Genomic DNA, 22,633 nt, shown 5'->3' on the forward strand with positions numbered 1-22,633 from the left:
CTCAGCATGTGGACACTTCTGTACTTTGGCCTTCACAGCTCTCATTCGAATGCTGTTACTATAACAACTGAGATCTGTCTCCACAGCTCCATCTGAGCCATGCCCTGAACTCAGGGTTTATTGCAGCCGCTGCAGGTGCCACACATGCTTTGAGAGCGGCCCCTCCTGCCAAGGTCTCCCTTCCTGCCAGGCTCTTTCGTGTGTTCACATCAAAAAGGTTGGAAATGAGTTTGAGACAAGCAGTATTATCCAACTTCAGGGCTACCTGCACCTATCGGTGAAGCTTCTGCCCTGTTCTTGCTAACAGCCAGCATCTTTTTACTACCACCACCCCCCCCTCTCTCTCTCTCTCTCTCTCTCTCTGTGTGTGTGTGTGTGTGTGTGTGTGTGTGTGTTTATACCCATGCACCACAGTGTTCACGTGGAAGTAGAGGACAACCAATGGGGTCTACATCCTTCAAACAGATGGGTCCCAGGAATCAAACTCAGATCATCAAGCTAGGCAGCAAGCATCTTTACCCACTGAGACATCTTACTGGCCCAGACAACCAACACCTTCCCTGGAGTTTGATGCACACTCAGCTCAGGCACCGCCACAGACATTTAGCTCCTGCACCACCACTTCTGGACAAGAGACCTGCTAGAAGTCCTCATTCTATACCCTGCTCTGTACCAGAAGTCTTTGCTAAGCCTAAAGAAAGGTAGAAATCATTGCCTCCCTAAGATGGTAAATGTTTTACCAAATAAAGCTCTGTATCTGGGAGAGGAGCAGCTATCCTGAAGAAAGTTGAGGAGGAACCAGCTACCAGATGGCTTGATTTGCCTTTTCTGCCTCTGTTGAATAATGCATCATCTCCCATCAGTTTGTGTTGGCTTAACATATATGTAACTCACATACATGGAATTGGATACAAACACAATGCATCACATGCTTGCACAGGGCTAAGTGTCCTCTCAGGCAACTTGTTTTTTAACCTAATTTTGCTCCAAACACTGTGGTGCCTAACAATAGCTCAAACTGCTTTTCAGTTTCTCTCACATCAGGTGCCTCTTCACTCTTTCTTTTCCAAGAAGTTTTTCGTCTTTTACTCTCATTTAGTTAGTCTTCAAGCTGAAATTTTTTAACCATTTGGTCATATTCCAAATAACATATCTGTGTCAAATGTATAAATAGACTTTGCAGGAAGATTTTCTTGAGGAAAAAAATGCAAATTAAAAAAAAAAAACAGAAAAAGAAAAAACTGTTTGAAAGACTCCTGGAAGAAAATGATCATTTTCTTTCTAACAAACCCTGTTATGGGCTATTTCTCCATCACAAAACTCCTTTCCTCATTATGTTAAGATAAAGTAGAAAGTTTTTGTCTGATCTGAAGAATGGTACCCCTCAAAACTTCTACTGAAACTTAGTCATCAATTCAACAGAACTAAGAGAGTGGCCTTGGGGGGAGAGGGGTTGACCAAAGGATGATTTGGTATGATGAGTACTTTTATAGACAGGCTCAACACTGAATGGGCGATGCTATGGCTCTGGCCATAGGAGGACACAGTGCTCCTTAGTCCCTTCAAAGAGATGCCTATCTTACTGAGGCCTCCATCTTAGACTTCCCAGTTTCCAGATCTGTGGGACATGTTTCTGTTTATCAATGACCTAGTCTATAGCATTTTGTTATAGCAGCACAAATTAACTAAGACAATTTTAAACAGTTTGATTACTATACAGTCGGTAAAAGCTCCATGAGAAAGGAACTCCTCTACATCAATAAAAGGAAACATGCCATGGGCACTATTGACACCATTTAACCAAGGTTGGGAGTGTAGCTCACTAGTTTAACATGCACTTTACCACAGGCAAGGTATGGGGTTTGATTCCTGCTGGGAAAGCAAAGGGAAATGGGTAATGGAGAGAAGTTTTCTAACGTTTAATCATTATTGCTGGGAATATATTTTTTTAAATCATAGATAGCTCAGTATGAATATACATGATGTTCAGTATTGTTTAAGTAAAAATAACTCAAATCTATGACAATCAGAAGGAAATTAGGATTTATTTAATATGACAAGTTATCCAGCTGGTGAAAGACAATGTGATCAAGACCTATAAACAACAGATAAAATGCTCCTTACAGTAAGGGGAAACAGTAAGATTTAAAATGTTCTATCTAGAGGCTAGAGAAGTTGGCTTAGTGGTTGATGCATGTACTGCTCTCCCAGAGAACCCAAGTTCATTTTCCAGCACCCAAGTTAGGTGGCTTAGAACAACCTGTATGTAATTCCAGCTCTGGGGACCTAACTTCCTCTTCTAGCCTCTGTGGACACCTGCACATACCCACACAGGGACATATAACTAAAAATAAAAAATTTAAAATATCCTATCCAATGTGATTGAAATGCAATATATAAAAACATATATGATTCATATATACCAGAGATACACATGCTGGTAAATAGGGTAGTTAAGGGCCGGGCGTTGGTGGCGCACGCCTTTAATCCCAGCACTCGGGAGGCAGAGCCAGGTGGATCGCTGTGAGTTCGAGGCCAGCCTGGGCTACCAAGTGAGCTCCAGGAAAGGCGCAAAGCTACACAGAGAAACCCTGTCTCGAAAAACCAAAAAAAAAAAAAAAAAAAAAAAAAAAAAAAAAAAAATAGGGTAGTTAAGATCATAGGCTTTGAGAACAAGCCAGCTGATTCAAATCCGCTCAGCCACTTCCCAGCTGTATAACCTTGAGTGAGACAGTTGCTATCTCTGTGCCTCAGAAAGTCACTTGGAAGACAGGGACACAGTACCTACCTTAAAGAGTTAAATGTTAATTAACACATTACTAATGACAAGATCCTGCATGGTGATGGAGCACTAGGTCTGGCACACTGCAAAGCTGGTGCCACAATCCCCATTAATGCCTATGATGAGTGCAAGGGCAGGGCCAAAATGCTAACAGGGATAACCTGGGGGAAGAATTCCAAGGTCAGTTTCCTTTCTCCTCTGCCCTGGTAGTCTTTCTCTAAATCTCCCATAGTCCTGCATAATACAGTCAGAGAGAAAATGCATCCTAAAAGAAACATCTGGTGACTTCTAGCATTGGCCACTCTTGAGGGTCGATAATGTAGTGAGAACAGTGTCAGCTAGAACATCCAGTGATGTCTTTCACTTTTTTTTTTTTTTTTTTTTTTGAGGGTGGTTTGTGTTTTTTGCTTCTGTTTTAACTCTGTGTATGTGTGTGTGTGTATATGTGTGTGTGTGTGTGTGGTGTGTGTGTGCATACATGCATACATGCACACACACACACACACAAGGTATTTGTACATGCTCATGGCACAGTGTGTGTGTGGAAACCAAGAGACAACTTTTAAGCGTCTGCTCTCTCCTCCCACTATAAGGGTTCTAGGTGGTGAAGACTCAGGTCACCACACTTGCCAGCAAGTACCTCTACCAACTGAGGAATTTCCCTTGCACTGCTTTTGTGTTCTTAACATGGGGTCTCATATAATTCGAGCTAGCCTAGACCTCACTATGTAGCTAACTTGAACTTCTGATCTTCCTGCCTCAGTCTCCAACTGCTGGTATTAGAGGCATGTGGTGGCAACACCTGGTTCTTTTCATCCCATTTCTACAGTGCCTCGATTCCCAGGACACTCACTGCCCTTCTCTAGAAAGAAGCCTGGCTTGTTGTGGAATATTAGTTTAAGATGTGTTACATTCATTTATGCTGTGGAATATCTGTTTAATGATGCGAAGATGTGTTTCATTCTTTTATGTTGCATTTGTTTAACTCTATGAAGCTGTGTTACTTTGCCTGCCTAAAACACCTGATTGGTCTAATAAAGAGTTGAACAGCCAACAGCTAGACAGGAGAGAGAAATAGGCATGGCAGCCTGTAGATTTTAGTTTATAATACAAATTTAAAGTTTATTTCATTATACTTTATATAGCTGCCAGGCACAGAGAATAAGTAGGAGGAGAAATCTAGGCTTGAGAAAGAGAGCGAGGAGCTAGAAAAGAAGGAAAAGGAGGATGCCAGGGCTAGCCACAGCACCAGCCACAGAGTAAGAAGGGAAGACAGTCATACAGAATAAGAAAGGTAAAAAGCCGAGAGGCAAAATGCAGTTAAAGAGAAATGGGGTAATTTAAGTAGGAAAGCTGGCTAGAAACAGCCAAGCTAAGGCCAGGCATTCAAAAGTAAGAATAACTCACCATGTATTTATTTGGGAGGTGTGTGGCAAGGCCCCCAAAGAGTTAAAAAAAAAAAAAACAAAAAAAAAACTACACTGGCTACTCACGGGCGCAGTTCCTTGAAGCCATCTCCCCGGTGTTGGTCACAGGAAACTCGCCCTGCAAAATGTTGGCATAGTGCTGGCCTTTGGGCTTCAGCTTTTGCCCCAGGGGAAAAGCTAGCAGGAGAGACACAGGCATCAACACGGTGCACAAGCTTCTGGACTGCAGTCAAGAGAAAGGATGCAATAGAGGAGAACAAACAATGCACATGTGTTCTGAGGAACTTTTCCTTTAGAAGACATACTCACACATACAGCTGCCAATCAGTTTTCTCAACATTTCCTTATAACAACTCACGTCAAGAACACAACAACTGCGGTCTCTCCTCACTAGTGAAAGGGCTGAGATTAAATGACCTGACTGAAAGAAGCCTTCTAGAAATCTGAGAAACGAGGCATCATTCTGGACTTATATGGTAGCATGAGCAGGCACAGCACACCACACTTTAAAAAAAAAATCTGTCTATTTTAAGGAGCTTTTCCTAGAAGATGTGACCCACACATGAGTTTTCTGTCTTATGGCTGTAGAAGCAGAGAAATAGCACTGCTTCAGAAGACAGCTAAAATAAGAAAATAATAAAAGCAGGGCGGCCTGCAAGCGGGCTCTGAAGAGGGATACACAAGAGGGGATGGGACGCCTAGAACTACTTGGGGCTGCAGAGAGCCCACGTGGCCCATACCTGGCTTTAGGGACTGTAAAGAGTTGTTGACTCACTCACTATGTCACCAAAAGGCCTCACAAGGAAGAAGAAAGCCAGCAAGAATAAGAGCTGTTATTAATCAACTTTCTGACCGCAGCAAGTTCCACAGAGCTGAAGAGAAGAGGAAAGAGGAGGGTGGGGAGGGAGAGGGGGTGGAAGAGAATGTCAGCATACTGCTGGACAATACAAGGCCTTCTGATATGAGTACCTGTTGTGCAGGCCTCCTCTACAGCTGTACTCCCACTCTGCCTCCGTGGGCAACCTCTTCCCTGCCCACGTGCAGTAGGCAATGGCATCATTCCAGGAGACATGGAGAACTGGTGATTTGGCCTAAGGAGGAGCAAGCACAGTTAAAAGAGACAGGGACCTGAACAGAAACAGGAACTAGATTCAGAAAGTGATCGTAGTCCCCTCCATCTGGTCATGACTTCAAAGCCTAGCCGTGACACAGCTGTACTGTCCACTGGGGACTTTTGAGGTCTTAGACCCCCTAATGGGTCACAGCTCGTCTTGACACTGCACTCAAGCATTTCTCAGCTCTGCAAGCCTTGGATGCTCACAGATTCCATGGGGATGGTGGACACAGGGAAGCTCCACCCCACTGGTTTAGCACTGGAAGTGCCATCTGAAGATGCTTCTGGCTCCCTTAGCATTCCGCAGAACAGTCAGGGGCATCTTAGGGGCATTCTCCCATCTCAATAGGGCCCACAGAGACTCAGCTCCATAGGCTGTACACACCTCAGCGCTCCATGAGAATTGGGCCAGAACTTTGTTGGATGTAGTTTTGGCATCCACTCCCTTGCTCAAGTGTGGGTTGCTAACAGACATTCTACATGACAAACTCTTACCTCAGCCTGTTTCCAGACACCTGACTTTAAACTTCGCATCTTTCTGCTATCCTACTAAGTAAGGATCAACCCAGCACGATTAGCCTCACTCTAACACAGTGGTTCTCAACCTGTGTGTCCCAACCCCTTGAGAGTCAAACAACCCTTTCACAGGGGTTGCATATCAGATATCTGGCATATCAGATATTTATACTTAAGTTCATAACAGTAACAAAATTACAATTATGAAGCATCAATGAAAATAATTTTATGGCTGGGGGTCATCAAAACATGAAGACTGTATATAGGGTCACAGCATTAGTAAGGTTGAGAACCACTGTTCTAGCAGATCCCAAGTCAGCCTTTCCTGAGAGGATAGGGGAAGTCAATGGAACTGAAATCACCGGTCACTTTTTTTTTCTTTCTTTTTTTTTTTTTTTTTTTTTGGTTTTTCTTGAGACAGGGTTTCTCTGTGTAGCTTTGCGCCTCTCCTGGAACTCACTTGGTAGCCCAGGTTGGCCTTGAACTCACAGAGATCCGCCTGGTTCTGCCTCCCAAGTGCTGGGATTAAAGGCGTGCGCCACCACCGCCGCCGGCCCGGTCACTTTTTTTTAAGTGAACTAGACTGGCCCACTCCACTCCTCATGAGTATCTGAATTCCTACCAGGACATTCATTAATTTTCTCAACAAATGTGCCTAAGTAGCTCAGCATCTAGTATATAAATTTAAAAATACATTCCAGTATGGGGGTGCAGCACAATAGTAGAACTCAAGGCCTTGGGTTCAATTCTCAGCACCACAACTGAAAATGCATCCTCCTTCAGGTTTTCTTCTATTAGCTTGATGATCAACTTTGGATTTGGGAAAGAAGATACAAATTGGGAGAAGTCCAGTTCTCCCCAGGTCCCAAGGATCCTACAGCTTTCTACCTCAGTGTCTATTTCTAGAGGAAGCCAGCTCAGACTGAAAAGTTTGCTATCTGTCAAGGGGCTGTCACTGAAGTTGAACTTCATATACTCCCCACCTCCTGACTATAAGGGCAAATAACCCGGAATGTGGTTGAAAATTAAGGCTAAAACGCCATGTGAAGAATGGGGTTAGGAGGGCACAGTTCCCGGGACTGTTGGGAAAGCTGAGACATAATCGAAACCCCTCTTCATCTCCAGGGTTTAACATGCGTTTCTATTTTTGCTTAAGAAATTACCTCCTTGTCACCCTAGAGACCTGCTGACCGACTTGCCACTCTGTTTTTTTTTTTTTTTAGTCAGATTGTGGCTTCTAAGTATGTCATTGCAGGACTAAAGAGCACACAGATCCTATACCCAAGGCCTCCTGGCAGGACACAACTACTTATCCATAAGACAGTTCTTCTCCCACATAAAGACTCATTCATGGATAGACTGTTTTGAGTAAACATGTCATGAGATTTGTGATGGCCTGTACAAAGGGAAGAAATCTGTGACAAGACACTCTGTCAAGACAAATGAAGCAAGAAAGAGGCCATTTATTCAAAGCCTTCTGTAACTAGACACAGCGGCCAGGTCTTTACATACAGTATCTCCTACCAACCACTTTTCCTCCCCAGGAGCGGTTGGCCACTCTTACATTCACTTACGTGTGAAGACAGCTGCTGAGTTTTGCAAGAGCACAAGGATTTTTTTTTTTTTTAAATGAACCACATCAACTGGGCATGACCAGACTCACCTGTGCAGAATACTGGAGTCTGGGCCCTCTGGGTGCCTCCAGTTAGCGCCTTTTGACAGGTAACCACCATGGAGCAGCTGCAACCTCAAAGCAACCGAGAACAGGCCCTGTCAGCTACTGTAACTCCAGAAAAACACTGAACTTACATACATAGCCTAAAAATCTCACTTAAAGTCATGATGTCTATTTGGGTTCAAAAACATAGCCTTTACAGAATATCAGGACAATAATCTTACATGTAAATACATCTTTAAAACAAAAAAAACTATTAATTCATACCATAAGGCACAAGTGACTCAACAGATGCATGTGTAGGTTAAGTGTTGCATAGCTCCAGGAATTTAAGGTTGCCCTGCCAATAATCCTCTATAATCTGTGACAAGTGGGAGATAGAAGCATGGTACATCTCCCTCTTAAAAGACGGGGAGGTTCTGGGCCACCACCTGGGGCTGTGTTGGTGTCTGAAGGCCACACTGTCACTGGAGCATACCAATCAGAGCGGTCTGGCCAAGGCAACATCCAAGCCCGGGAAGCTGATGAGGACCATGTCTGCGGTCCATGGTGCCACCAAAGGCCACACGGATGCCCAGAGTCTAGTTCACAACTTGTGGCCATGTTGGCACTGGAGGGCCCATGCTGGCACGAGGGCCACACCAATGAGTGATCCCTGCTGCCAACTGGGAACACAGGTGTCGTCTGGGCCATGGCTGCTGCCAAGGGCCATTTCTGGGTCCATGGACCTACCACAGCCCAGGGTCTCTGATGTTTTGCCCATGGTGCCACCAAGGCTGTCACATGGATGCCCAGGGTCTAGGCCACCTCCTGTGGCCATGTTGGTGTCTGGGGGCTGTGCTATAGCTGGGGCCTGGTGTCACCTGGGCCTGGGCTGCTGCCAAGGACCATGTCTGGGTCTGTAGCCTTACTGCAGCCGGGGTCTGTGTTGACGTCTGGGCTCCTGATACCATCGAAGGCAATGCCAATGCCAGGGTCTGGGCCACCATCTGGGCCATGTTGGTGTCTGAGGGCCTTGCTGCCACCAGGGCCATGCCAATCTGAGTAGCCTATGCTGCCACCTGGGGCCATGGTGACATCCAAGCCCAAGCAGCTGATAAGGACCATGTCTGGGTTTCTGGTCCTACCATATCCAGGATCTATGTTGATGTCCATGGCCCATGGCACCACCAAAGGCCACACGGATACCCTAGGATCTGAGCCACAACCTGTGGCTATGTTGCAGCCAGGACCATACCAATCTGAGTGGCCCCTGCTGCCACCTGGGCCATGGGTGTCACCATGGGGCTGGGCTTGGGCTACTGCCATGGGCCATGTCTAGGTCCATGGCCCAACAGCAGCCAGGGTCTGGGCTGATGTCCATAGCTCATGTTACCACAGGGGGTCATAGGAACCATGTGTGTTGAAATCCAAGGGCCTTGCTGAGCCCGCCCTGTCCCTCACGGGCCCTAAGACAGCTGACTCTGCCCTTGCTGGACACTGCAGCAGGAGAGCTGGTCCCTCCCCGCATGATAGAGTTGATGCCTGCACTCAGGAGAGATGACCCTACTCCTTACCCAGGCATAGGAGAGCTGGCCCTAATGGCATGGGCCTAGGAGAGCTAGCTCCGCCCCTCACCTGGGGGAGCAGTCCCAGTGGCCCAGACTGACCAGCTCAGCTCCACTCAGACCCACATCCTAGGTCTTGGGCTGACCTACCCTAAAAACTGTCCTATCTATGACCTGCTGGAGTGCACGAAGGGACTGGTCCTGCAGAAGGATAGCCTCCGGATCTCCATGTCTCAGGCAGGATACCCGAGAGGGTTTCAGTGAGGGCTCAGTGGTGTGCCAGAGGCCTTGAACAGACCAATGACTCATTGCAATGAACATTTCGCAGGTTGAGCTGATTGGATAAAAGGGTACTCTGAGTGACACACTGCAGCTCCCGATGCCACTAGGATGAATGAAGAGGTGTTGGAAAAGATGGAGGAATGAGGTGGGTTTTGTTTTGTTTTTAATTAACTTTGGGGGAGGCATGATACAGGGGTGCAGGGCAAATATGGAAAGGACTGAGAGGTGAGTGGGATTACAGTGCATGATGTTGAATTTCCAAAGAGTTCAAGAAAGATATCTTTATATATATATAAAGAAAGATGGGGAAAGAGTTAATCTTCACGTTAAACATGAGGTTGAAGGTAATCCAAAATGACCAAAAGATCAAGTGGAAACACACAGGGAAAAACAATGAAACTATGTTTAAAAGATCATGGTTCAACCTGCAGCCTGACATCAGCTGGGTAAGTTCATGATGATTCCTGACAGCCTTCATCTGTGAACCGGGATCAAGATCCAGCCTCAACTAATGCAGACAGCAAAGGAGGACAAATCAGGCAAGATTGCAAAGCACTGAGGAAATCGTTTACTAGAACCTTAACAACCTTTTTACTGTTCTATTAATCGTGTTCACCAGAGTAAATGAAAGTGAGGAGGGGTCCCCACTGAGTGACTAGTTAGGACCCAAAGCTTTAATGCCAATCAAAATTAGCTTTGGATTATGGCTCTGCTATTTACAGTATTTAACCTCTCCAGGCCCGCTTGCTTATTTGTAAATAGAGTCAGTATCTCTTTTTAGAGTAAAGAATTATGGCAAAATGGGCTTAAGGCTCTGCGCTTAGCAACTTAGGGTAATGAGTGAGCAAGCAGTGGGGAAAGGGATCCAGTCTCACTGGGCACAGCCCATGACAAGCAGTTACAAGGAGAGCCATATAAGTCAATCACTACTGCTAACAGTGAAGACCAGAAACTTAGGAATGATTCTTCTAACAAACTAGAGCAGACTCATGTTTAGCCCCATGACAATCCTATTCTCAACATCCTGCATCCCTGTGAGCTTGGTGCGGTGGAAGTGACAGGAACTGTGTCCCTGCTGACAGTGAAAGCTGTCACTGTGAACATCAAGATTACTCTCATTCATTTTTTTTTTCACATTAGCACAATCAAAACATTTACGGTATCTCCACAACAATCTGATGAAAAAAGACATTTACTTTAAACACTGTAAAAGAAAAGTTATTTTGTCCTTCAACATACTGCAAGGCATTCAATTTTGCAGCACGCAGGAGCTGAAAGCATGGCTTCCTTCTGCTTCATCTGCAGCTAACCTGGGATTGTTCTGTGTGGTGCCAGTGACAGGCAATTCACTTCGCATCAAGGGATGATGTGCACAGAAAGCTCAGGTCATCCCACTCTTGGATTTCAGGAAGATAATCACATGACTCAACCTGCCAACTCTACTCCGAGCACAAAGCTCTGCTAATAGAAGCCTCCAACCTTAAATTAGAAAAAGAAAAAAACAAAATATATCAAAATCTGGGTGGTGGATACTGGGACAACCTTTGTTTTTTCTCATGCCATTTTTATTTTGAAATATTTCTTCACCTTTAGCAATGAAAAAGAATACAGTATCTGTTTTTATCCATTCTGCCTACTAATGGGCATTTCGGCATTTCCAGTTTGGAGCTACAATAAACAATCATTGGAATATTCTTCAAAGAGCTTGTGCTTTGGGTAATACCCACTTCTGCGCACTGTACATTGTGGAAAGGGCTGCAGGTTACACATACCCCAGCTTTAGAAGAGACAGCAAATGCAATGTTAGGAGAAGAAGCTCCCCAAGGTCCCCAACCATTCTTCCAAGGAGACTATCCATGGAGTTGGGTTCTCCACAGGATTCTCAAGGGCTGCAGCAGCAGTGGCCTGCCTGTCCTTTCATTAGCCCTAGCTTTTCCTGGAATTCAACTGGCTACAGATACTTACAGAGGACCCACTAAGTGACAGGCACCAAGCCTAATTCCCAGAGAGGATCTCCAAGTTCCAGTGAGGCAAGACAGAACAACCGGAAAGAGTAAAAAGATGTGAGAAAGCAAAGAAGCCTCCTTGCCTTGGAATCGACTTTGCCTTCTTACTGAGTCAAAAACAAAAGACAAACAAAACAAAAAACCCACAACCGATATTGCCAAAACTGCCTCGAGGGCCAACGCAGGTTCTAAAGATATGGCAAAGATGCTAAAAGCTACCAATGAACCCTGCTTACCTAGGACCAGAACCATTGTAACCTTGAGTTATACCATATTAGCACTCCTTTCTCATGCCTGCATCTATGCTGTAAACCTGATAAAAACCACCCTACATTTTCAAAAGAAAAGTCTTTAAGAAAAAATGAGTAAACCAACTCATACGTTTTTATTTGGATTTTGAGTTTTGCTTAAACTTTGTTATAAATTACTTCTGCTGTGGAATGTAACTTAGAAAACACCTCAGGCTGGTGGCGGTGTTGGGACACTACTGTCACCAGGAATTTTCAGAGTACAGTTTAAGATAGTTGGTATATTGACAGGTTTTTTAAATTATTTATTTTAGCCAGGCAGTGGTGGCAGAAGCAGGCAGATCTCTGTGAGTTCAAGGCCAGCCTGGTCTACACAGTGAGACAGGCTCCAAAGCTACACAGAGAAACCCTGTCTTGAAAAACAAAAAGAAAAAAGAAAACAAAAACAAAAAATATTTATTTTATACATAATAATTATTTCATTAAAAAATGAGGGGCAAAGTACAAACTGAGTCACTCACCTTCTCTCCAGTATGCTTCTGAAACTCAAACTCACATCCAGATATACACACAATCAGTAGCACAGTTCCTGACTTCCCTTCCCATTCTCTTTCTCTGCTTTTGACTTTTTTCTTTTCTTCAGTTTCACAATACTCTAGCACACCACCCCAAATGAACAAGTTTCAAGGTCCTGGAGCTATACAATGATCAGCTTCACTGATGTCCACAGAGAAACAAAAGAACCTTATGCAGGGCGTAAGGAAGGGGACACTGTGACCACAAGTCTTTGATCAAAGACCACAGACTCCTGTTTAACCCAAAACCACAAGATCTGAATGCAAAGATATTTGCAGACTATACAGAACACAAGCAAAAAATGCACAGATACATGTGGACTCACAGAACCCTGCTTCTAAATAAAAAAACTACACAACTACCCAGCTGTCCTACACTTAGTTATCAAAACTTACCTAAACATGGAAATAGATTATGTATTGTTATAAAAGGAACCTATAGAGTGTAGGTCTGACTTTGTTTCCATAAAATATTTGCATAAAAATGTATGTTGGCATAGCTAGAAGTAATAAAAAAAAAAAAAAACTCCAGGAAAATATACATACACTTAACAGGGTGAAGGACTGGAAGAGTTGTACACTGTTTTAGAATGAGCATGCATTATAAAACATGCTTTATCAGCCTCGGCACTCTGGACATTCTCTAGGCCATATAATTAATTCCATCTTGGTTAGGGCCTCCTGTATGAGGTAGAATGTGTGGCAGCATATCTGTCCTCTACCTACTACACACCAGCTACATATCAACTGTAGCAAACAAAAAAAAAAAAAAAAAGAATCAAGACATTGCACATGTTCCCGCAAAGAGCAAACTGTCCACTGTAGCGACAATCAGGAAAAGCATTATTGAAGTGTTAATATATACTTCACACTGGCACAGTGATAGGAGCACCTGACTCTATCTAGCAGGAACAAGCTACCTGAGTTTGAAAACAGCACTACATACTATGAGACATAAGTGCTCAAACTCTCTACCTCTCTCTAGGCCCTGGTTTACTCATTTGTGAAGTGGAGATAAAAATCCCCTGTGTTCCCCACAGTTGGCAGAAGGATTATATAACAAAATACATAGACAAGCACTAGGATAAGGAGTAAAAAATCACCCACGTGTCAATTACTAGTCTTACTATTATTTATTCATGTTAATGCATGTTACAAAATCATCTTAAATCACCTTCCATAGAACACATATTCCAATTAGTAAAAACCTACTCTCCAGTCTGGGCCTCATCCACCTATCAGATCACCTCTCAGAATACTCACAGGCTGTGAGAAGTGCCCAAGGGCTATAAAGTCAAGGAACAGCATGTGTCGAATGGAAATATTCTCAAGAAGAGTATGTAATGACATTCTTTCATCACAGGCTTGCTTCGAGAACCATCTACACATAAGCCAGCCTGTTTCCTTTGCAGCAAGATGCACCATGGATGTGATAAACAGGAGGATGACCTCCAAACCAGACAAAGCCTCAGCACTGATAAGGACACTAATGGCATGCCAGCCTGTGAGACCGACTATGGTCACCACTGTGATCAGTCAGATGCAGAGTCAAAATCTCCAAATGACACAAGAAACTGAAGTCACCCCACGATAATTATGAAATCAGGTGTGGCCTTGTCATCCTGGCCAACTTGTTCTGGATGAGCCAAGATATTTTCTGACTAAACTCATGGCACACTCCACCCAATTTCATGGATACCTTCTTCTTGCAAATGACAGTATTTTTTTAAGATTTTTAAAATACATTTTTATATGTATGTTTTAAAAAAAATCACATCATGCACCCCAATCACACTTACCTCCCAGTCCTCCTAGGTCTGCCCCATTGCCCACCCCTTTGGCCGCCCCCCACAAGAAGAAGAGGAGAAGGAGAAGAAGAAACAAGTCCAATTTGTGTTGCCCACAGAACCACTAGAGCATGTTCAAACTCCCAGTGGCCAGTCCTTTAAAGAAAACTGAGTCCAGCCGGGCGGTGGTGGTGCACGCCTTTAATCCCAGCACTGGGGAGGCAGAGCCAGGCGGATCTCTGTGAGTTCAAGGCCAGCCTGGGCTACCAAGTGAGTTCCAGGAAAGGTGCAAAGCTACACAGAGAAACTCTGTCTTGAAAAAAAAAAAAAAGAAAGAAAGAAAGAAAAAAGAAAACTGAGTCCTTCCCCACCCCTATCTACCTCTCGATTTATTGTGGAGAACTACACTTCAGCATCCTTATCACAATTTTTAAAAGTTCTCTTCAATGGCTTCCTATCTAGGCTGTTTACTTTTTTGGAGATGGGGGAGGGGGGTTGTCACAGAATCCTTCTATGCCCCTCTTTCTCAACTGTGAGTCTGCAGTCATCCATACCACCGCAAAGGCAGCTTCCTTGCCCTTTACAGTCAGCAGGTATTGCACCAATCTTATAATAAAAACCCAGAGCCAGATACTGGGGTAAATGCTGAAAGATCAGAGGCAACAAGCCACAGCCACTTCTCACCCCATCAACTCCTCAGCCAAAAGGGGAAGAGCCTAGCTCCACAAATCCTCAGACTGAATGTCCCTGGGTCCTCAGTGGAAAGGGTGCCGAATTCCTGTCTCCTTCTACCTTAAATTCCTTTCTCTATCCAGCCATATCACTTCCTGTCTCAACCTTCCTAGTGCTGAGGTTAAAGGTATGTGACTCCCAAGCACTGGGATTAAAAAATGTGTGCCACCACTGCCTGACTCTTTCTCTTTTAGACTGAATTAATTTCCTGTAGTCTAGAGTGCTTTGAACTCCAGACGGATCTCTGCCTCCGAGTGCTAGGATTAAAGGTGTGTGCCATCATTGCCTGGCCTCTAAATTTAATCTAGTGGCTGGCTCAGTCCTCTGATCTGTAGGCAAATTTTATTTGTTAGAGTACAAACAAAATATCACCACAAGCAGAAGCATGGATCATGGACTTCCAGATAGTTTCTGGTGACAGAGTGGACCATGGACATCAATACAAGCCCTGCCTGCATTAGGACCATGGACCCAGACATGGCCTCAGTGGCAGCATGGGCCACGGACATCAACATAGCTTCAGGTGTCAGCCAAGACCATGCATCATGGCCTTTGGTGGTAACATGAGCCACGGACATCATCAACATGTCGATTTTTTTTTTTAATCTGTATGAGTGTGTTTCCTGCATGTATGTCTATACACATGTGTGTGTCTGGTACCTGAGGAGGCCAGAGTGAGTGAGCATCATATCCCTGAGACCGATGTTACAGATAGTTGTGAGCCCATGTGGGTGCTAGGAATCAAACGTGGGGCCTCTGGAAGAGAAACCAGTGCTCTTAAACACTAAGCCATCTCTTCAGTCCCAAACGTCAGGGTTACTAATTCAATGTTTTAAAAAAATTTGTCCTTGAACTTCTGGCTCTGCCTTGAAAATAAATGCTATTTATCACATCTAGGAGCCTTTATGAAATAAAAACAACACTTTTATGAACAAACACACTTGGGGAGTTATCCAGGATTATATGCAAATGATCCTACCTTAGCACAGTTCTTTACTGGGTGTTTTGTTTACTGAGTAAAAACAGCAATGTGGAGAGGCTGGCATAAAAAACATAAAAACCACCTCATCCTAAGACAAGAAAGTCTCAGTTGGATGTGGTTGTCCACCTACACATTCTCTGCTCAACCAAGACAACCTGAAGTTTTAGCACTGCTTTATATTCGAGAGAAAGGACTTTAAACATGACCTATTTCTACTCAGCCATCTCCATAGCAACTGCCTTGGGTTTAAGTTGAAACAGCTGTACCAGCCTGCCAGTGGCCAATGGCAATGTAAACAGAATCCATGTGAGTCTCATGTCCCCTTGAGAAATGGACTTCAGAAAGCAAAGACATGGTTTCCCACCTCTCCCGTGGGACATAGCCAGAACTGTAGTAAGAACTTGAAAAGAAAAGGAGGGGAAAACAGCAAAAGTGCCTTTCTTCTTGCCAGAGGTGGTAAATTATGCTTCTTATACACACACCGCAGCCCAGAATAAAACCCACACAGAAAAAGATGGAATACTGTGTAATTAAGCATATTCAAGTCTAAAGATGTCAAGTTCACAATTTTACAACTTCTCTCTCAAAAACTAAATGCATTTAGACAAGCAGATTAAAAAGACAGAGGTTTCTTGAGATGTAGTATAAACATGACAGCTATCCTTACAAAAACAGCCAGGGAGAATTTTTTCAACTGGCACCAGTGAACAATGAGAAATTGCAGCTCTATTCAAATTCACAAAGTATAAATAAAACTGAAAGAGAATCTAACAACTGGAAGAATCAAATGGAAGAGAGATCACGGTGACTGAAATGTCTCTAGATTCAGCAACATGTACAAATTCATCAGAACAGGCTCTAGTAATGGGTGGAAACAAAATCATCATCACAACAGAAAGGTAGTCAGGTCAGATGGATGACTTCTAATTAAATCCTGAGTCAGGTACCTTGATGACTTAATAGGCTGAATGCAAGAGAACAATGCTTGCTTTTTCAAACAGGACACAAATTTTTGAAACGTAGGGTGAAACTAAAAAATTTTCAAGACATTTTGCTTCAGTTCTTAGTGAAATTTCCTGTCCTGGAACATTATACTCACAATTAGCATACACAACATTTCAGGTCTTCCCAGAAGACTGGAAACAGTTGCAGGTTGGACATTCTAGGCAATCAGTAAGAATGGCCCAAGGGATACACACATCCAATGAAAGCTGAAACTTGATCAATTTTACTCATTTTCAGTTGAACATAGATAGACATAGGGAATGATACTGATTTGGGTATTTTCTTAAAAGGAATAAGAAAAAAGACATACTGTTAAAAAAAAACTTCAACTTTGACAGAGGGTGCAATATGTCCCATCTTTACATAATGTGATAGTACTCAGCAAAATCCTATATCACATTACACATACAGCAAGTAGATTTAATCACTTACTGTATGCCTACATATGGTAGTTTGAATGAGAATGACCCCACAAGCATATATATTTGAATTTCTGCTCCCCACTTGGTGGAACTATTTAGGAAGAATTGGGTGGTGTGGCCTGGTTGGAGGAAGTGTGTGTCACTGGGGGTGGGCTTTGAGGTTTCAAAAGTCAATGCCATTCACAGTTAGAGTTCCCCACCACCACCAACTCATTCTCTCGCTCTCTGCCTCCTACTTGCAAATGACAAGCTCTCAGCTACTGTTCCAGTGCCCTGCCTGCCTGCATTCCTGCCAGCTGCCATGCTCCCTACTATGATGATCATGAACTCACCCTCTGAAACTATAAGCCCCAATAAACTCTTTCTTCTCTAAGTAGCATCAGTCATTGGGTCTTACCACAGCAATAGACAAGTAATTAAGACATCGTATGACCATAACACAGAAATTAATTCTATTGGAGGGCTGTGGGTGCAGCTCCATGGTAGAGAACTTGTATAGTGTGTATATGACTCTGGCTTCAAACATCAACCCTGGAAAATAATCATCTTCAGAAAAGATGCTTGAAGGATATTTTGAAAATTCTATCTACTGAAATATCAGCTCTCACACTCTTGTAATTGCTTTTGTTCTTTTACAGTGCTGAGATCAAATTCAGTGACATATTGCACTACCACTGAGTTATATCTTCAACTCATGTTTTTAGATAGGGCCTTGCTATATAGCTCAGGCTGGCCTTGAACTTGTGATCCTTCCTCTGCCTCCTGAATGCTGACATTACAGGTGTGCAACAGCCCATTGTAATTTCTTATTTGTACATATTGATCTCTCTCTCTTTTTTTTTTTTCTGAGATAAGGTTTCTCTGTGTAGCCTTGGCTGTCCTGGAACTCGCTCTGTAGACCAGGCTGGTCTCAAACTCAGAGATCCACTCACCTCTGCCTCCCAAATATTGGGATTAAAGGCATGCACCACCACCACCTGGTACATATGGATTTCTTAAAGCTGGGTATCCCTGGGCATGAGTAATCTACTGTATGTAATCTACCTTGTTTCTATAAGGGGGTTGATGATATAAAGACCAACATTCAATTGGGGAAAGGAAGCTAGACTCATTCTTTTCCTTGATCCAAGTTGAACCTTAACAGACCCATGTCAGGGCTGGAGATGGCACAAGAGGACCCAGATTCAATTCCCAGAACACACATGGCAGTTCATAACTGCCTGTAACTACAGTGTCAGGGGATCTAACACCTTCACACATACATACATGCAGGCAAAACACAAATGCACATGAAATAAAAATAAACAAATTATTTTTTAAAAAGATCTATGCCTTGAAAGTAAATGGAAGTGCATGTTAACAGGATTGTGTGACCCCAGCTTACCTCATACATCCTCATACTGATCAAGTGTCTTGGAACAGGTTGGAGGAAAGCAACTGTGCCCTGTTATCCTATTATATTAAGTTCTCCCCTTCCAAGGTTATCACAGTTTACTTCCTGAGCCCACGCCACACACTGACTCCTAAGACAAGCAAACAACTCTTCTTTTCAATGAAAGCACAAACGACAGAAGCACTTTATCTTATCCAATCATCCAGCCCTAGACTGCCCTTTCCAAATAACTGCAGCTCTAAACTCACTTCAAACCTTAAGGACCAGGCCAGCATCTCTCACCAAGGAAGAGCTGCCTTTGCACCCAGAGAGAGAGGTCATACTAAGTCTGAACTCTGCTCTTTCAAAAACTAAGTGCTCCAACACAATACATAAATGATAAGCTTTCATTCTGCCAGATATGTATTAAGTACTTATTAAGTGACAGTCACTGAACTAGGAATACAGCAGTAAATACACAATGCAAAGCCAGGCATGGTGGTGCACACCTTTAACCCCAACACTCAGAAGGCAGAGCCAGGCAGATCTCTGAGTTTGAAGCTAGCCTGGCCTACAGAGTGAGTTCCCAGGAGAGTCGGGGATATACAGAGAGACCCTATCTCAAAAAAGGAGAAAACAAAACAAACAAAAGAAAAACCACAAGACATTTGACCCACCTTAAAATGAAATCTAGCAAAGGGAAACAATCCTGAAATACCTATACAATCATGATGATAAGTGAGGTGAACAGTTGTTGTGCAATATTATTTTCAGGTGTGTTACATTTGTTTCTGCTGTTTTAATGATGCAAAGATGTGTTGCATTCTTTTATGTTGCATTTGTTTAACTCTGTGAAGCTGTGTTACTTTGCCTGTCTAAAACACCCGATTGGTCTAACAAAGAGCTGAACGGCCAATAGCAAGGCAGAAGAAAGGATAGGTGGGCTGGCAGGCAGAGAATAAATAGGAGAAGTCTGGGAAGAAAGGACCAAGGAATGAGAGAAGGAGCAAGAAAAGAAGGGCCAGCCACCTAGCTACACAGTCAGACACGGAATAAGAAGGAAAGAAAAGATATACAGAAATATAGAAAGGTAAAAGCCCAGAGGCAAAAGATAGATAGGATAATTTAAGTTAAGAAGAGCTGGCTAGAAATAAACCAAGCTAAGGCCGGGCATTCATAAGTAAGAATAAGATTTCATGTGTGATTTTCTTTTGGGGGTGGGGAGCTGAGTGGTCAGCTGCCAAAAGAGCAAAGAGTAAAGAGTAAAAACAACCAACCACAAGCAGTACAGAGGAAGGGCACAAGAAGTCACAAGAACACCTAACAGACAGGGAGCACGTCAGCATGGAATGTGGATGAGAGAGGGTGGTGTCCAATGAACCTCCCAGAGGGAGCACTGCCGAGAGCTGACCACAGAGATGAAGGTGGGCAGTCAAAGCAGGTGGGCACAGCAGCCCCTCGCTAAGTGCACTGCCTGAGCTGTTCCCGAAATCAGTTCCCCTCAACCTGCAGGGGTCCCCTGAAACATTCTCTCACCCAGACTTTCCAGGATCAACAACTGTGGGGAAAATCCCTCAAAATCCGGCAGGCATTGCTGGAAAAGCACAGAAGGCAATCTGAGAAAAGCAGCCAGAACTGGAAGGAACTGTGCCCACTACAGCGACCTGTGAGTGTGAGCAACCCACAATCAGAGTGTGGACGGACTGGAACGCCTACCCACAAATGTGACACTGACACACCACGGTGCCCTTCCAGCACAGAATCTCTAAGGAGAACTCCTACAGGGCAAAAATCACCTGACCAAAACAAAATGACAAGAGGGAGAAAGGTCAAGAAGGATGTGAGCAAAGTCACAAACTACTCTAGACCAGTTGATAATGAACAACAAAATGACTCAAGTTCTAATCCAACCCAATGTTACTGTAAGGAAAAAGAAGAGATGAAGAAACAGGACAGAAATAAATGCAGCCTGGAAGACGTGTACAACCTTTTCCATGATTCTAACAAAATACTGGCTGCTGGGTAATGCTAAAGAAAACTAGTTTGGATTGGGAGTGTAGTTCAGCGTCCACAGTATAGAAAAGCTCACTCCCCATCCTCACAAAGGAGAAAGGGATGTTTACAGAGTGACGACTCCATTCATGCATGTAATCACACAGGCCAGGCCAGGGACTTTCCCACCTGCTCAACATCTTCTTTCGGATCAAGTTTCTCACTGGCTTACCAATTCAGCCAGACGGGCTGGCTAGCAAGCCCAAGAATCCTTCTGCCCGTTTCCCCAGTTCTGGAATTACAGGTATGTACCCCTGAAGCCAGCTTTTTCACATGGGGTCTGGGGACCGAACTCAGGCCTTTGTGCTCACAGGCAAACATTTTACTGACTGGGCCATCTCTCCAGCCCAGGCTTGCTCCTTTATAGCAACTCTTATAAGAAGTCCATCATTCCCTTTGGTAGGCAGTATCCACAGTGACCTAATTACCTCCTAATTTTAAAGGTTAAAGTTTACCTTAATAGTCTACTTAAATTCTACCACTTCTCCACACTACCACATTGCAACTAATCTTCTAGTACAACCACATCTAAACCATAGGAGAATAGCTCTCATGTGCACTCTGGCACATGCTCTAACGCTCTCGCTCTTGCTCTCAAAAAGTCCTAATTCATAAACACACACAAGTGCCAAAGTCAATAAAGCACTAGAAATTAAACAAAAAGTCATTTCACAAATATTACCTCAGAGACCCAACAGGCAAAATGAAGAAAATGTTTAACTTAAGGGAAAATAAGGACAAAGGCAATTCAAAAAATAAGTAATAAACATGGTCAGAAGGTATGGCTCAATAGTACAGTGCCTGCTTAACATGCATAAGAGACTAGGTTTGACCTCATTACCACCCCCAAAAAGTAAAATGATCTTACAAATAAAGGCTCCAAAAGTAGGGCGGGGTGAGTGAAAGCACAGAAAACACAGTAAAAATTTAAAAAAAAAAAGTTCTTATATTTAAACCCTAATCCTGAAAATACAAATTGAAAAGGCAAACTTGTACCTGACAATACTGACCCACAATGATTAGCACCACACATACTTTTAGAGCAAACACACACACACTAAAGAGGAAAAAACACTTGAACACTCAGGCAAAAACAATAAGCAGCTTTCAAGGAAAAAAACTTAAGACTTTCAACAGCAAGGCTTTATTCCAAAAGAAAACAAAATAAAGTGTGTAAGAAGACAGTCAAGAAAAACAAATGTGAACCAGCTCTTTCCTCTCCAGCAAAGCTGACCTGGGAGTTGAAAAGTGCCTTGACAAGAAGCTGCTGTCGACAAACAGATAGGAAGGAATACTGTTCCCACAGCCACTTCCTGAAGGACCTAGCAGGGACTGAGTCTCAGCACTCAGAAGACTGAACACAAACGTAGTTTCAGAACTCAGTCTAAGGAGTTGAAAAGTGGACCATGCTCCATGCAGTGGCTCTAGGCTTCGTAATAAAATGAAGTAGTCTGACTATCTGGGGGGGGGGGGCGCACAAGTGAGTGTCTTGCCCCTGTCCTGAGAAACAGGATTCCTGGTGTAGAAATAAAAGAATGTAAAATAGGACAGGCTAAGTTAGAAACCAGAAATGAAAATATCAACATGAAACTGGGGGTATCCTATTTAAGCCCTGCCCACTAAAGAGGTAGGTGATACAGTGGCACTGAACACACACAGAAAAAAAAAGAAGAAGAAGAAAACACAGCACTCATCTATTGAGATGCAGCTGTGATCTGAACAAAGAGCATTCTTCTAGCCTCAGAAGCACTGTTTGGGAAAGTTACTGAAGCTTCAGGAGGTGGAGGCCTGCTGGAGGACGTGCAGGATGGAGGGAGTGGGGGAGAGAGGGGCAGGCTTTGAGGTTTCTAGCCTGGTCCCACTTATTTTCTGTTTCCTGAGTGCGGATGCAGTGTGATCAGCCAGTTCCCTGCTCCCATCGCCATGCCACAATGGACTCCTCCCTCTGAAACTTTAAGCTAAAATAAAGTCTTTCTCCCCTAAGTTGCCTTTTGTTTGGGCATTCTATCTCAGCAACAAAAAAGAAACTAGAACAGAAACCAGGGCTTCTTCCAGCAAAACTAACACTGGACTGCAGTGGGACAGATACTATCATCAGAAAAAGCAAAG

The 22,633-nt window shown here is 43.6% G+C and overlaps 1 pseudogene; it reads right to left on the reverse strand.

The window, feature by feature from the left end:
- Positions 1-5,114: 5,114 nt before the first annotated feature.
- The window catches only part of LOC114689558, a 34,754-nt pseudogene continuing 17,235 nt past the window's right edge, over positions 5,115-22,633 (reverse strand).

This window comes from Peromyscus leucopus, unplaced genomic scaffold, assembly GCF_004664715.2.
Source record: "Peromyscus leucopus breed LL Stock unplaced genomic scaffold, UCI_PerLeu_2.1 scaffold_132, whole genome shotgun sequence".
Taxonomy (NCBI): domain Eukaryota; kingdom Metazoa; phylum Chordata; class Mammalia; order Rodentia; family Cricetidae; genus Peromyscus; species Peromyscus leucopus.